The following is a 12,185-nucleotide window of genomic DNA, read 5'->3' as shown; positions in this document are numbered from 1 at the left end:
GGACTCTCAACCACTGCGCCACCAGGGAAGCCCCACAGTTTATATTTTAAAAAGTAGGATCTGTATAAAAATAAAACATCCCCCAAACAATAATTCTTTCCTTTCTTGCCCAGACGTAAGACACTTGAGGGCAGGGACTGCTGTTTCCCTAATATCCTAACCACTGTGCCTAGCACAGTATAAATGATTCACAGGTACTCCTTGAATAATTAAATAGCAGATCTTTTTTTACAAAACTTTTATTTGTTTGGCTGTGCTGGGTCTTAGTTGCGGCATGCGGGATCTTTTTCAGTTGCAGCATGTGGGATCTAGTTCCCTGACCAGGGATCAAACCCAGGCCCCCTGCATTGGGAGCGTGGAGTCTTAACTATTGGACCACCAGGGAAGTCCAGAACGTCTTGCCTGTTACATCTGTTTGAACTTTTCAGCTTGGCTCTCAAAGTCCTCTTAACTGGGCCATACCCTACTGCTGTCTTTTCCTCCATTTTTCCGCACACACCTTCTGTTGAGACATGCTCACTCCTGCTTTAACAAATGCCATTTTCTCTGTCCAGGTAAATAAAAATTCTCTCCATTTAAATTCAACAAACACTTATCTAGTATCTCCTATGCGCCAGGACTGTGCTAGAGACGTCCACGGATCTTCTTGAATCTATACACGTACTCTCATTGGTTTTAAGAGTGGGAGAGGCTCACAGTTCTGAGAGCAGCCAGGGGTCCCTCGGCTACTGAGTTAGGGCCGGATCTCCCACAATAACCCAAGGCAGGCTTCTCTTACTCTGCCCCTTTTGTTCCCTACTGAGCCCTTGATTGTTCTCCAAGGGCTTCCCAGATGTCATTTACCTTGCAAGTAGATCATAAACTCCCTGTGTACTACTGTGTATTATATTTTCTTTTACTTCCCTGCAGAGCCTAACCGAGTACCATAACCACTGAGCACTCAATAAATACCCTGCTAACTGAGAAGGTTAACCAACTCGGGAGTTAACCTTTGCAACAAATTCTTTTTTTTTTTTTTTTTTTGCGGTACGCGGGCCTCTCACTGTTGTGGCCTCTCCCGTTGCAGAACACAGGCTCCGGACGCGCAGGCTCAGCGCCCATGGCTCACGGGCCCAGCCGCTCTGCGGCATGTGGGATCTTCCCGGACCGGGGCACGAACCCGTGTCCCCTGCATTGGCAGGCAGACTCTCAACCACTGCTCTCAACCACTGGGGATGCAAGTTATCTTTGACTTGTAGGTAAACAATTTAATGTTCAGCTGATCTACTTCCTTCATTGACTTGAATTACAAGCCTGTTCAGTTTATTTATACCAGAGAAGACCTAGTGTTTCCAGGTTCTCTCTGACCATACAACCACTCCTTCGTGTCTTAGAGGTACAGCCAGCTAAACTGCATGGACAAGCTGTATTTTGATGAGATAACCTATCCAGGCTCAAATGTTCTCAACAGCCAGCACATTTACCACAGATGCGTCCAGCTTGGCCGGGAGTCGGAAAAAAAAAAAAAAACTTAAAATATTTTTAAGCGCAGTTGTCTCCAAGTTCCTCTCTGGCCTCACCTTCCTTCTAGCGTTCAACTAGGGCACTTCAGACCCTTATCCTGTACCTAGACTGTAAAGCCAATGAGGACAGGGACCGCCTGTCTTGCTCACTACTTAACCACTGCAGGACGCTACGAACGTCAGCCTCATAAGATATAGCAGTATCTCTTCAACTTTTTGTCCTTAACCCACCATAAAAATATACATATATGTATCTACAACTGAAATTTTTTGTGAACTAATACTTCGACTGCAATGAGTTTGGGTATTTTCTATTCTATATCACTCTACTCTTTTTAGTAGGTCATAAGCTGCCAAACTGATTTAAGTTCCCTCTTGTAAAGACTCTATGCCAGAGTTGAGATGAGGTCTCTCACCACTGTATCACCCAGTACCCTGAATAAGAAGACCCCATAATCATTTTCTGTTAGAGCCAAGTGCCAGGGAAATGCATAGCTGTCTGGCACAAGGCTGAGTGAATAAATGCTTGTGGTTTTGTGTTGGCTGAGCCTGTTCTTACTGTGAAAATATACAGTTTGAACATACTTTTAAAAAATAATTAATCATTTTCTCAAGAGCACTAGTAACTAACCAAACAGAGAAATCTCACACAAATCATGCAAAAAAGTAGTAAATATGTAAATAGGGTTCTAATTAATTTGATATTTGTTCTTCAGTACTTGAGAAATTGCTTCTAGAGCATGACCCCTTTTTATAGTTTTCTAATTAAAGTCCTGCCTTAATTCTAGGCACTTTCTATGAATTCAGCAACAAAAAATGGAAATGGACAGTTGTGGAGTGGCTGTTATATGTCATATAGTATACTACATATGGTTCTATAAATCATCTTATTCAAGCAATTGTGTTGAGAATGAGGGCACTGAGGTTTGAGGGTCTAGGGAAACTGCCTTAGTTTGTACAGTTAGTAAATAAATATTAGCTCCGGAATTCACACATGGTTTTCTGATCTAAACCCCACACTTTGTCTACTACTTAACACTGCATTTTAAAACAATAAACTAGTACCTGCCCTATCAAACAGTTCATTGGAAACATTAAATGTGTCAAACACCTACTATTCCCTTTGTGGGATGACTCTTTAAAATTTATTTATTTATTTATGGCTGCATTGGGTCTTGATGCACATGGGCTTTCTCTAGTTGTGGTGAGCAGGGGCTACTCTTTGTTGCGGTGTGGGCTTCTCCTTGTGGTGGCTTTTCTTTGTTGTGGCGCGCAGCTCTAGGCGTGTGGGCTTCAGTAGTTGTGGCACATGGGCTCAGTAGTTGTGGCTCACGGGCTCTAGCGTGCAGGCTCAGGAGGTGTGGCGCACAGGCTTAGTTGATCTGTGGCATGTGGGATCTTTCCGGACCAGGGCTCGAACTCGTGTCCCCTGCATTGGCAGGCGGATTCTTAACCACTGCACCACCAGGGAAGTCCCAGGATGACTTGCTTTGAAGATATTTCGTAAACCTTTTTATGCCTTATTGTCAGAAAAGTCTTCTCCAATATCTCATATTGAAATTTAAATGCATCTCTCTCTTTAGAACGGCTAATGAAAAGGCATGAACTGGTAACAATACTTCTCTTGATATATGTTCTCTCTTGATATATGTTCTATATGTACTCTTCCTGTATCTCATTTTTTTTATATATATATATATATATCTGTTTATTTACATTTTATTTTTGGCTGCGTTGGGTCTTCGTTGTTGCACACACGCTTTTCTCTAGTTGCTCTGAGCAGGGGCTACTCTTTGTTGCAGTGCGCAGGCTTCTCATTGCAGTGGCTTCTCGTTGCGGAGCACTGGCTCTAGGCGTGTGGGCTTCTGTAGTTGTGGCACACGGTTCAGTAGTTGTGCGTTGCAGGCTCTAGAGCGCAAGCTCAGTAGCTGTGGCGCACGGGCTTAGTTGCTCCTTGGCATGTGGTATCTTCCGGGACCAGGGCTCGAACCCGTGTCCCCTGCATTGGCAGGCAGATTCTTAATCACTGCGCCACCAGGGAAGTCCTCCTTTCATATTCTTTAAGATCTTGATTGAGTCTGAAGGACACCCAAATCTCAGCTAAACTTAAAAATCTTTGCTACTGACTGTCAACTATCTGGGTATTCAAAAATATCTGGAAAAAAAAATGGATTGTTTTTGTAGGTATTTGGTATGGCATAATCATAGTCTTCTATCTTTTTCTGTATTGAATTAATTCAACTTGTGACTACTGCTGCTAAGTCCACTGTCTTGGTAGTGTTTAAAAACAAAACACAACACAAACAAAGCAGTACTCCCTGACCTTGGGATGTACTGCCTGTAAGGTGTTTACTGGCAAGCAACCAGAGAGAGCAGCTGAGCTTTACACAGCACTAAGACCCGCCTTGTGCCTTACATGCACTATGACCTGTAATCCTCAAACAATGCAATGAGGTAGGTACTGTTCTTATTCCTTAGAGGTTAAGTACTTGCCCAGGGTCACACTACCAAGGAAAATGGTGGAGCCAAGTTTCTAAACCAGATGGCCTGGACTGGAGATTAAGCTCTTAAACCATTACAGCTCCTCCTGCACAAAAGGAACGCATGTGGGGAAAAAAAAAATCCTAGAAAACAACTCAAGGCATTAAAGTAAGAATAAGGTCACTGTACACTCAGGTTGGCACCAGAAGCCTTCAGGAACAAGATTTTGAACAAGTCCTCAGAGCAGAGCGGGATTTACCTGGCAGAGCTGAGAAGAACAGAGGCATCACAAGAATGGCTGTGGCTTGCTCTGTAGGGCAAAAACAGCCTCAGCCTAATAGGAGGAGGCTAGGTTGGGTAATTTTTAGTAGAATCTTATCTACTTCTGTGCCCTCATTTCTTTTTCCTTCTGGTTTTCCTTAAGAATAAAACAAAATGCAAATACCTACTGTAAGACCATACAGCACCCAGGTATATATAAAACAGAAACACCAGTGTATATGGTTAAGGTAAACAGTACAATTTTTATTTTTCACTGAGGTCTTTTCCTCTTCCTGGTGTACTACAACTGGCCTCACCATATTGTATCTTTGATAATCTTCCTTACATGAATTTAAATCAAGCTGTTTAAATTGTGTTAAATAGTTATTCCTTACCTTAACTGAATGAGAGGATTTCCCCCTTTTCCCTTACGATTGAATTCTGGCAGCCTGTAACAAATATATGGCAAAGTTATTATAGAACAGGAAGTCCAAACTTATTAAAGGGCGGTGTTCCAGAATATCACTGTGAACTAGTTATTTGGAACCTGGGGTTTATTTTCCCATGGAAATAGTGGTTAAGTTCCCAGCGGGTCTACAAAGCTTGCTTAACCAGGAACCTAGCAGAAATGAACAGTCACCTTTGTATTGATCTCTGCCTATCATTCCGAGGACTCTATGGATTTCTCTTCTTACTACAATGTTTTAGCTAACCACCACCTCTGGGACACAGTTTTCTCATTATGAATTATAGAAAAAGTTGACTAACACTTATAATTCTGCCCAAATCCAATCTTTAATACTGCTTTGGGGTGTTTTTACTAACCATTACTTTAAAAACGACTTCAGTTGGAGAGGTGTTTTTTTTCCTCAGTGTAAGGTAAGGAGTCAATAAAACGGCCCAAGAATGCTATGGCCAAGGCGATGGCGCATCCTCTGCCTGCAGCGTGACGAGAAGGTGGGGAAACTTGCCCCTGCTGCTGCCAGTGACCTTCTGGTTTTTAGAGGATATCTTTTGCCCCTTATGGGGATTTAAAAAAAAAAACAAAGAAAAGACTTTCTTGGTTTTTGGCTTGGCATTAGGTAGTAGTCCCCAGGTCTCAGTGCCCCTGGGTAGGTGTCAGAACTTGGAGATTACCTGATCATGTGTGTTTTGACTATAGTTGCATCTATATTATAGAAATTTCATATTCGAATAACCTAAAGCTATGATGTGGATGTCTCCCAAGTACAATGCTTGTCTCAGAAACATTTTCTTCAGGGCACAGTAACCACAATAAAACTAAAATCTTTGTTTTAGATAGAAACATTACCAACAAATGTTTCCAAAACAGAAATGCTTAGAGTGAAAAAAATTTACATTTATGGCCATCATAATAGTATGATTTTTGAAAACTTTTAGGCTCTGTACACACACTTCTTTTCACCTCCTTGGAAGTTTTCAAACTACTAGGGACCTCTTAGTATCACTTCAGAGTTTGCCTTTACAAATGTTAGAAAAAAACATTTCTGTGATTAGGGAAGGTTTATAATCACACCCCTACTCTCCCAAAACCCCCCCCCACTAAATTCGTATAATCATGTCTGCTGTCAGTGTCTTTTTAAACACTTGGTGATGCTGTCAGCAAAACATTCGCCAATAAAGGCATGGCTTTATTGCTTAAAAACATCTAATATATTAAACATGCATAAATCTTTCACTTTAAATCCACACAATCTGTGAATGAGCTCTTTTAAGGATATAGGTTGTGTTTTCTTTTCTTTTGGCCACACCCTGTGGCTTGTGGAATCTTAGTTCCCGGAGCAGGGATTGAACCTGGGCCCTTGCCAGTGAGAGTGTGGAGTCCTAACCATTGGACCACCAGGGAATTCCCTAGGTGGTATTTTCTTCACTATAGTGTTCACAATAAGGTGGTCAATTTTTATAAAATTAAAATCATTAATACCAAAAGGCAGATCAATTAAAGTTTATATTATAAAAATATTAAGGCAAGTATCTCCTATTTCAACTAAAGGCCAAAACAAGCTACTGGTGAAATTAAGGCATAATAACAGAATAAATAAAAGACACTACTGCTGTAAGTATCACATAGGTGAAACTCTGGCATTCATGGCTCCAAGTCACTACATCCACTGACTAGATCTTTCAGAAAATACCATAACTTTACAACATAGGTAACATTTCTAATTATGCTAGTGCATTACATGTACTGTTCCCTTTCAGGATCAGGAAGGAAATCTCTCTTAAACACAGTGCATTTCAATTGACAAATATATATTTGTCTCAAAACAATGGATAGACTTAGGTACTAGACTTCATGAAGGTGAAATAAGCCGCTGGTTGCCACTGGTGAATGAAGGGGCTCCAGCTGCCGGCTACTCAGTTTTGTCTTTGGCAAAGAGTAAGTGGCAGAAACTTAGCATTTCCAGATATAGTGTATAGAGCTGTGGAAGGCACCTCAGAAACTACAGAGCTAAAGGATTTGGAATCTTATTGAAAGCCTTAGGGCCAAGAATGTCTACATTCCTTGAAATTGAAGACGATTATCCCAACTGTATTTAAAAGAAGAAAGAAGTGGAAAGGAGGAGAAGGAGGGGAGAAGGGAAAGAAAAATAATACTTTTTGGAGCCCTTGGGGGAATTAAACCAGAGCACATACATAAAAGTGTCCAGCAAGGTTACCAAGATGTATTAGGGGCTCAATGTTAGCCAAATTTGAGTACAGTATTGGGCATTTTATTGGGCAAAATACGTTTATTTAAGGTTAATTATGTCAGTAGTTTTGTCAGCACCTGTAGTTTCTAGGAATTAGAAATAACACCGGAAATGAGTTCAATTATCAAGTGAAATAAACAGTGACCAATCAAATTCACCAATGTTACAAACCTAGCAGGATTTCTTCTTGTTGGGGCTGTAATTGCCCAAGTCTGGGCTATTTAGCTCAGCTGGTGGATAAACATCATGGATCACAGCCCTGTACAAGTCAATCTTTATAAAGAGAAAGACACTGAAATGCTAAGATTATGTACCATATCCCTATCCCCTGATGGACATCACACAAACAAGCTTGTTGGTCACAAGAGGGATTGCAGAAAAGGGTGCAGTCAGCTTAAGGCAAACACATCTTAATTTCTTGAAAAATTCAAAGCATATCTACAAAGTCATGTCATGTCACATATAAGAAACAAGTTGCTCAAAAACACGTTTTTCAAGTCCACCAGATTTCTGCATTAAGGGAATGGATTTCCTTGTTGTGACCGAAGTGTTTGATTTCCAAACGTTAAAAAAATAACTAAATAGAACACAACTTCATAACTGAGGTTTCTGAGACGATAAGAATCAGTTAATTTTACTTTAATTACTTTAGATTTTTCTAGCAAAGAGTAAGGGAAAAAAACTGCAAAAGAAAACCAAGACTATTCAGGTACTGTATTCAAATATAGATGATAAAGATGGGGGTCAGCATGAAAATAATAAATATCTGTTACATGCATTATCTGAACTCATTTTAACATTATGGGAATTTCTAAATTTGGAAGCTCAAAAAACATTTTAAACTGAGTCATCAGTTATTTCTAAATGCTTTGTAATAAATTTTAAATGAAAGAAATTAAATATTCTACTGAGTCCATCGACAGATGAATGGATAAAGAAGATGTGGTACATACATACAATGGAATATTACTCAGCCATAAAAAGGAACTAAATTGGGTCATTTGTAGAGTCCTGGATGGACCTAGAGACTGTCATACAGAGTGAAGTAAGTCGAAAGAGGAAAACAAATATCGTATATTAACGCATACATGTGGAATCTAGAAAAATGGTACAGACGAACCTGTTTGCTAGGCAGAAATAGAGACACAGACATAGAGAACAAACGTATGGACACCAAAGGGGTAAGGGGGGTGGGGTGGGATGAACTGGGAGATTGGGATTGATATTTATACACTAATATGTATAAAACAGATAACTAATGAGAACTCTACACAGGGAACTCTACTCAATGCTCTGTGGTGACCTAAATGGGAAGGAAAGCCAAAAAAGAGGGGATATAGGTATACACATAGCTGATTCACTTCACTGTACAGCAGAAACACAACATTGTAAAGCAACTATACCCCAATTAAAAATAAATATTCTACTGATGCAAGGCACTACTATTACAAATTCATTCCCACTATGTCAGCCAACCTGCATCAGAAAAATAACTCTTTGTACAAGATTCATCATTCCCTGTAGAACATACAAAAAGACTTTTTGTTCATTTTCTAGTATTCTTTTCTTTCTTCATAAAAACAGCAAAATATCTCTGCAATTTGTTCTTCTCCAGTAAGAGTTCTATGGGAATTGCTGCAAGTGGGCAGCACCCTTCTCTCCCTTACCTCTGTGTTAGCTCTGCACTGTGTGACTTTGTTCCCATCTATCTACTAATCTTTGCTTATTGGAAAAAAGTAGATTTATGACATCCATTGCAATATATTAAAAGCACTTCACACAGTTTGGCAGCACATTAGAAATTCTGAGCATTTCAACTCTAACAACAATAGACACATTTTTCAATTCTGTGACACAGAAAGTGGACAGCAACATGTGTAATGCACAAAAGGTCTAAACCTTAAAGGATCTAAATTAAAATAAAATGCCTGTACATAATTCTAAATAAGCAATTGTACTTAGAGAAAATCTAAAGCTGTCTTTAAAATTTGTTTTCAGTTTTACAGTAACATTTCTTCATGGGCAGATCATAACAGCATTAGGATTATTTCTATAAAGGTGGTCAGTTATACTTAAGTTGTATTTATGCCCCCAGTGATCTCTGCCTTAATTTGCATTGTGAAAAATAAACAGCTGTATCTTGCCCTTCTGGACAGTCAATAGGTTTTATTTACATTGCTTTGAGAAAAGGAGACAAAAGCCATCCCTTTACAACTGTCTTCCAGCAATCTCAGTTTGGAGGGGAATATATAACACAAATTTTTATACATGAGGAAACATATAAATCTCTCTGTATATCAATACAAAAACGTATAAATAAGTAGACAAATAAAGTGGCTAGGAAGTCTCTTGAAGTCCAAATTTATAAACTGACCACCAGACCCAGAACTTAGATCTGTAACGGAAAAAAAAAAAATCATTATTAGCCTGAAAAAAAATCAAACACCACTCTCACGAACATGGAAAAAATTAAACAGAAAATAGAAAACAATAATCACCGGAAAACCTGTGTCTTGTAAAGATTTCTTGCCATCAGAAGATGCAGAAACATTTTTCCCCCTGGTGCAAATGCAAACGTTTCTCAAGCACCCCCAGTTTCTTCCCCGCTTTTTCCCCCAGGCGCCGGTGTAGACGGCCGGTGTGGACTTTTTTCCAGAGATGAGAAGTCGAAATTTGTACTTTACCGGGAGCGGGTGCACTTTTCCCCCCGGCCCCCCTTTCCTCTGCCTCCAAGATGGTAGGAAAGTTGTCGTTTCGGAGGGCAGAGGAGCTGCTCTCTGGTGTTATGTCCTCGCAGTGCCTGTAGTGGTGCTGTAGGAGGCTGCTGCCTCTTCTTGTGCAGCTCCGGCAGCCCTGCCTTCTTGGCTGGAGAGTATATTCAGGGATTTCCCCTTAATAATCACCGACCCTGGGAGCACTTTTTAGTTTCCAAAATAAAAATATGATCCTCACCCCTCTTGCTTGACAGGGAAAGGCTCTCGCCGGAGCCCAGGGGGGAGCAGTAGCAGCGGCGGCCGAGCTTCCTAGTCCATTGCCAGCGCCTCTCACTCTGATCTGTCAGACCAGCCGAGGGAAAAGGGGGGAAGGAGAAAAAAAAAAAAGCAGCTGAAAGGTAAGCAGAGGCGGCCTCAGGCCCGGCCCACATCCCCGGGCTCCCGTAGGGCGGCGGGCTGGGCCGCGCAGGCAGGGCGGGCGGCGAGCGCGCTTACGTGAGGCCGGGGATTCGCCGGCCCGCGCCAGGCCCCGTGAAGGGGATGTGAAGAGTCAGGTGCAGCCGCGGCCCGGAAAGTTTCCTTTTAGGCCCGAATTGGGGGCTGGTCTCCTTTCGGGGAGCCCCGGTCCTAGCGCTCGCGACCCCCGAGGGCGTGGGGGAGAGCACTCGGCTATTTTGAAACTCTTTGCCAGTTCCTGTCCGTGGAAGGTACTCCGCCCCTGCACCCCTCGCCCGCTCCCCGGCGAGCCCTTCCAGGGCTGCAGACTCCAGCCCCTTCCCCGGGAGCCCCCACGGCTGGGGAGAGGGCCCGCTCGGCCCGTTTGCAAAAGTTTTCCAGGGATTTGTCTTAGCTTATTAGTTAGTGACTGGGCTTGTTGCAGTGGGAAGGGAGGAGGTAAATTCAGGTGGTATTTCTACGGGGCAGGCTTTCCTAATCGCTTTTTTAGCCCTCACCCCGGAAACCGGGGGTGTTATGTACAGATTGAGCACCCACCCTCCTCCCATCCCTGGCTCCTTTGGGTCTCGAGCCCCCTTTTCTGGACAGCCTTGCTGAGGGAGAGAGGTAGGGAGCGGTGAGGAGCCTGTCAGTGAGAGGGGGCTGGATGTCTCGAGCAGCCCCCAGATGGAGGAGTTTTCTGTCCTATTTGGTCAATGTCCGGGAGAACAAGCGCGGGGACGGGACCCAAGAGGGAGACCCAGGTTCTCAGGACGGACCCTGCTGGGAAGCATTAAGAATGAGATGGGAGTGGAGGTGGGCAGGGCAGCTCCTGAAACAAAGTCTGCAGTTTAAGGATCAGTCGTTTATTTATTCTGATAACAGCTATTTGGATTTCTGTGATACTCTTAGGTTCGACCCTAGAAATAGAAAAATGGGCATTTTAAGGAAACTTGTTATTGCCACAACTCAGAAGGGTCTGTGGAAGAGTCCTCGGGGGACAGAACATAGCTGACACGGTGTGGTTTGGGTATGGGTTTTTTTTTTTTCTCTCTATGTTTAAACGGATCCAATTTTAGCTATATTTTGGTGCCGTGAGTTTTGAAAGTTAAAAAAAAAGAAAAGAAATCGAAAACTTAAATTTCCAAATCTAGATTTCCTGGTTTTCGGGGATGGGATGGGATGTTTCCTGTGGCTACACTTAACCTCCTGGTGTTCTTTAGTGTGGAAGTCGAAATGTTAATGTGCCCTGCCCCCCACTCCTAGCCCCCAGCGTGGGCATGTTTGGAGAGGTGATTTTTCCTCTTTCATTCGCCCTTTTCTTCCCAGCTTTTTTTTAGCAGACCTAGGACAGGAGGTTGTGTGTAGGTATGTGTGTCCTGCCTGGTAGCAGGCTGGAGTTGGCTGGCAGAAGTGTTCCACATTCTGACCGCTCATCCCTCCTCCCCCACCCACCCAGAACACTGTTACCCAGGGACAAGGTGGTACTTGCAGAGGGCAAGGGGTAACCCCGGACTTGGTCAGTGCTGACTTCTGTTAGGCGTGGAAGTGAGATTCCTTCTGTGATTCTTAGTGTGTCTTCTTTTCCTTTTGTCTGCCTAAAATAAAACTCCTTCTGTTTCTCCACAATGACAGCCATCCAGCCATTTAGTATTTTACTTAAGAAAGGCTTGATATTTGAGATTGTATGGATTTCTTACAAAAATGCAAATTACATTTAATGGTTGTTTAACTTTATTGATTAATTGAAATTGCTTATTGATTTTGATGTTTTCATATACTGTGTACCCAAAATTATTACTTCTGTTATAGCTTGTCCTTATTTTTGGAGCATATTGGATGGAAGAAATCAGTCTATGAGTCTCTTAGGACATTTCAAGGTTTAAAAAAATCTCTTTGCCTCATAATTTGATATTTTTAAGGTATATTGTTGGCGTCATATTCCCAGACTTTCAAAATCTGTATATGAACAAATCCCAAAAGTTTTGAACTCCCTGGCCTACACATCTTTCCTGATCTAATCACCCCATGGGCTACTTTATTTTTGAAGGAATGGTGGTTTTCAAATACATTGTATG

General features: G+C 42.0%; 1 protein-coding gene and 1 long non-coding RNA gene across 6 annotated transcripts in view; one reads left to right on the top strand and one right to left on the bottom strand.

Annotated features, from left to right (window-relative positions):
- Nucleotides 1–3,438: 3,438 nt before the first annotated feature.
- Nucleotides 3,439–10,215, bottom strand: LOC112395225 (uncharacterized). Of its 2 annotated transcripts, XR_003002327.1 has the most exons (4): nt 10,168–10,215; nt 9,457–10,012; nt 4,640–4,693; nt 3,439–3,657 (listed from the first exon to the last, which is right to left on the bottom strand). It is a non-coding gene; the product is annotated as an uncharacterized LOC112395225 (long non-coding RNA). The 2 variants fall into 2 exon arrangements; XR_003002326.1 differs by having other exon boundaries at nt 9,457–10,209.
- INO80D (INO80 complex subunit D) overlaps nt 9,952–12,185 on the top strand; it is a 70,701-nt gene continuing 68,467 nt past the window's right edge. Inside the window, exon 1 of one of the 4 annotated variants that reach the window (XM_024738299.1) lies at nt 9,952–10,070. The gene's annotated coding sequence lies outside the window, so the exon portion shown is untranslated. Of the gene's footprint in view, nt 10,071–10,213; nt 10,380–12,185 lie in introns of those variants that run through there. The other 3 variants (XM_024738303.1, XM_024738301.1, XM_024738300.1) reach the window with 3 other exon arrangements.

Source organism: Neophocaena asiaeorientalis, unplaced genomic scaffold (genome assembly GCF_003031525.2).
Source record: "Neophocaena asiaeorientalis asiaeorientalis breed wild unplaced genomic scaffold, Neophocaena_asiaeorientalis_V1.1 scaffold258, whole genome shotgun sequence".
Taxonomy (NCBI): Eukaryota; Metazoa; Chordata; class Mammalia; order Artiodactyla; family Phocoenidae; genus Neophocaena; species Neophocaena asiaeorientalis.
Note: the sequence above shows the minus strand (reverse complement) of the source record. Positions and strands in the feature narration are given on the sequence as shown.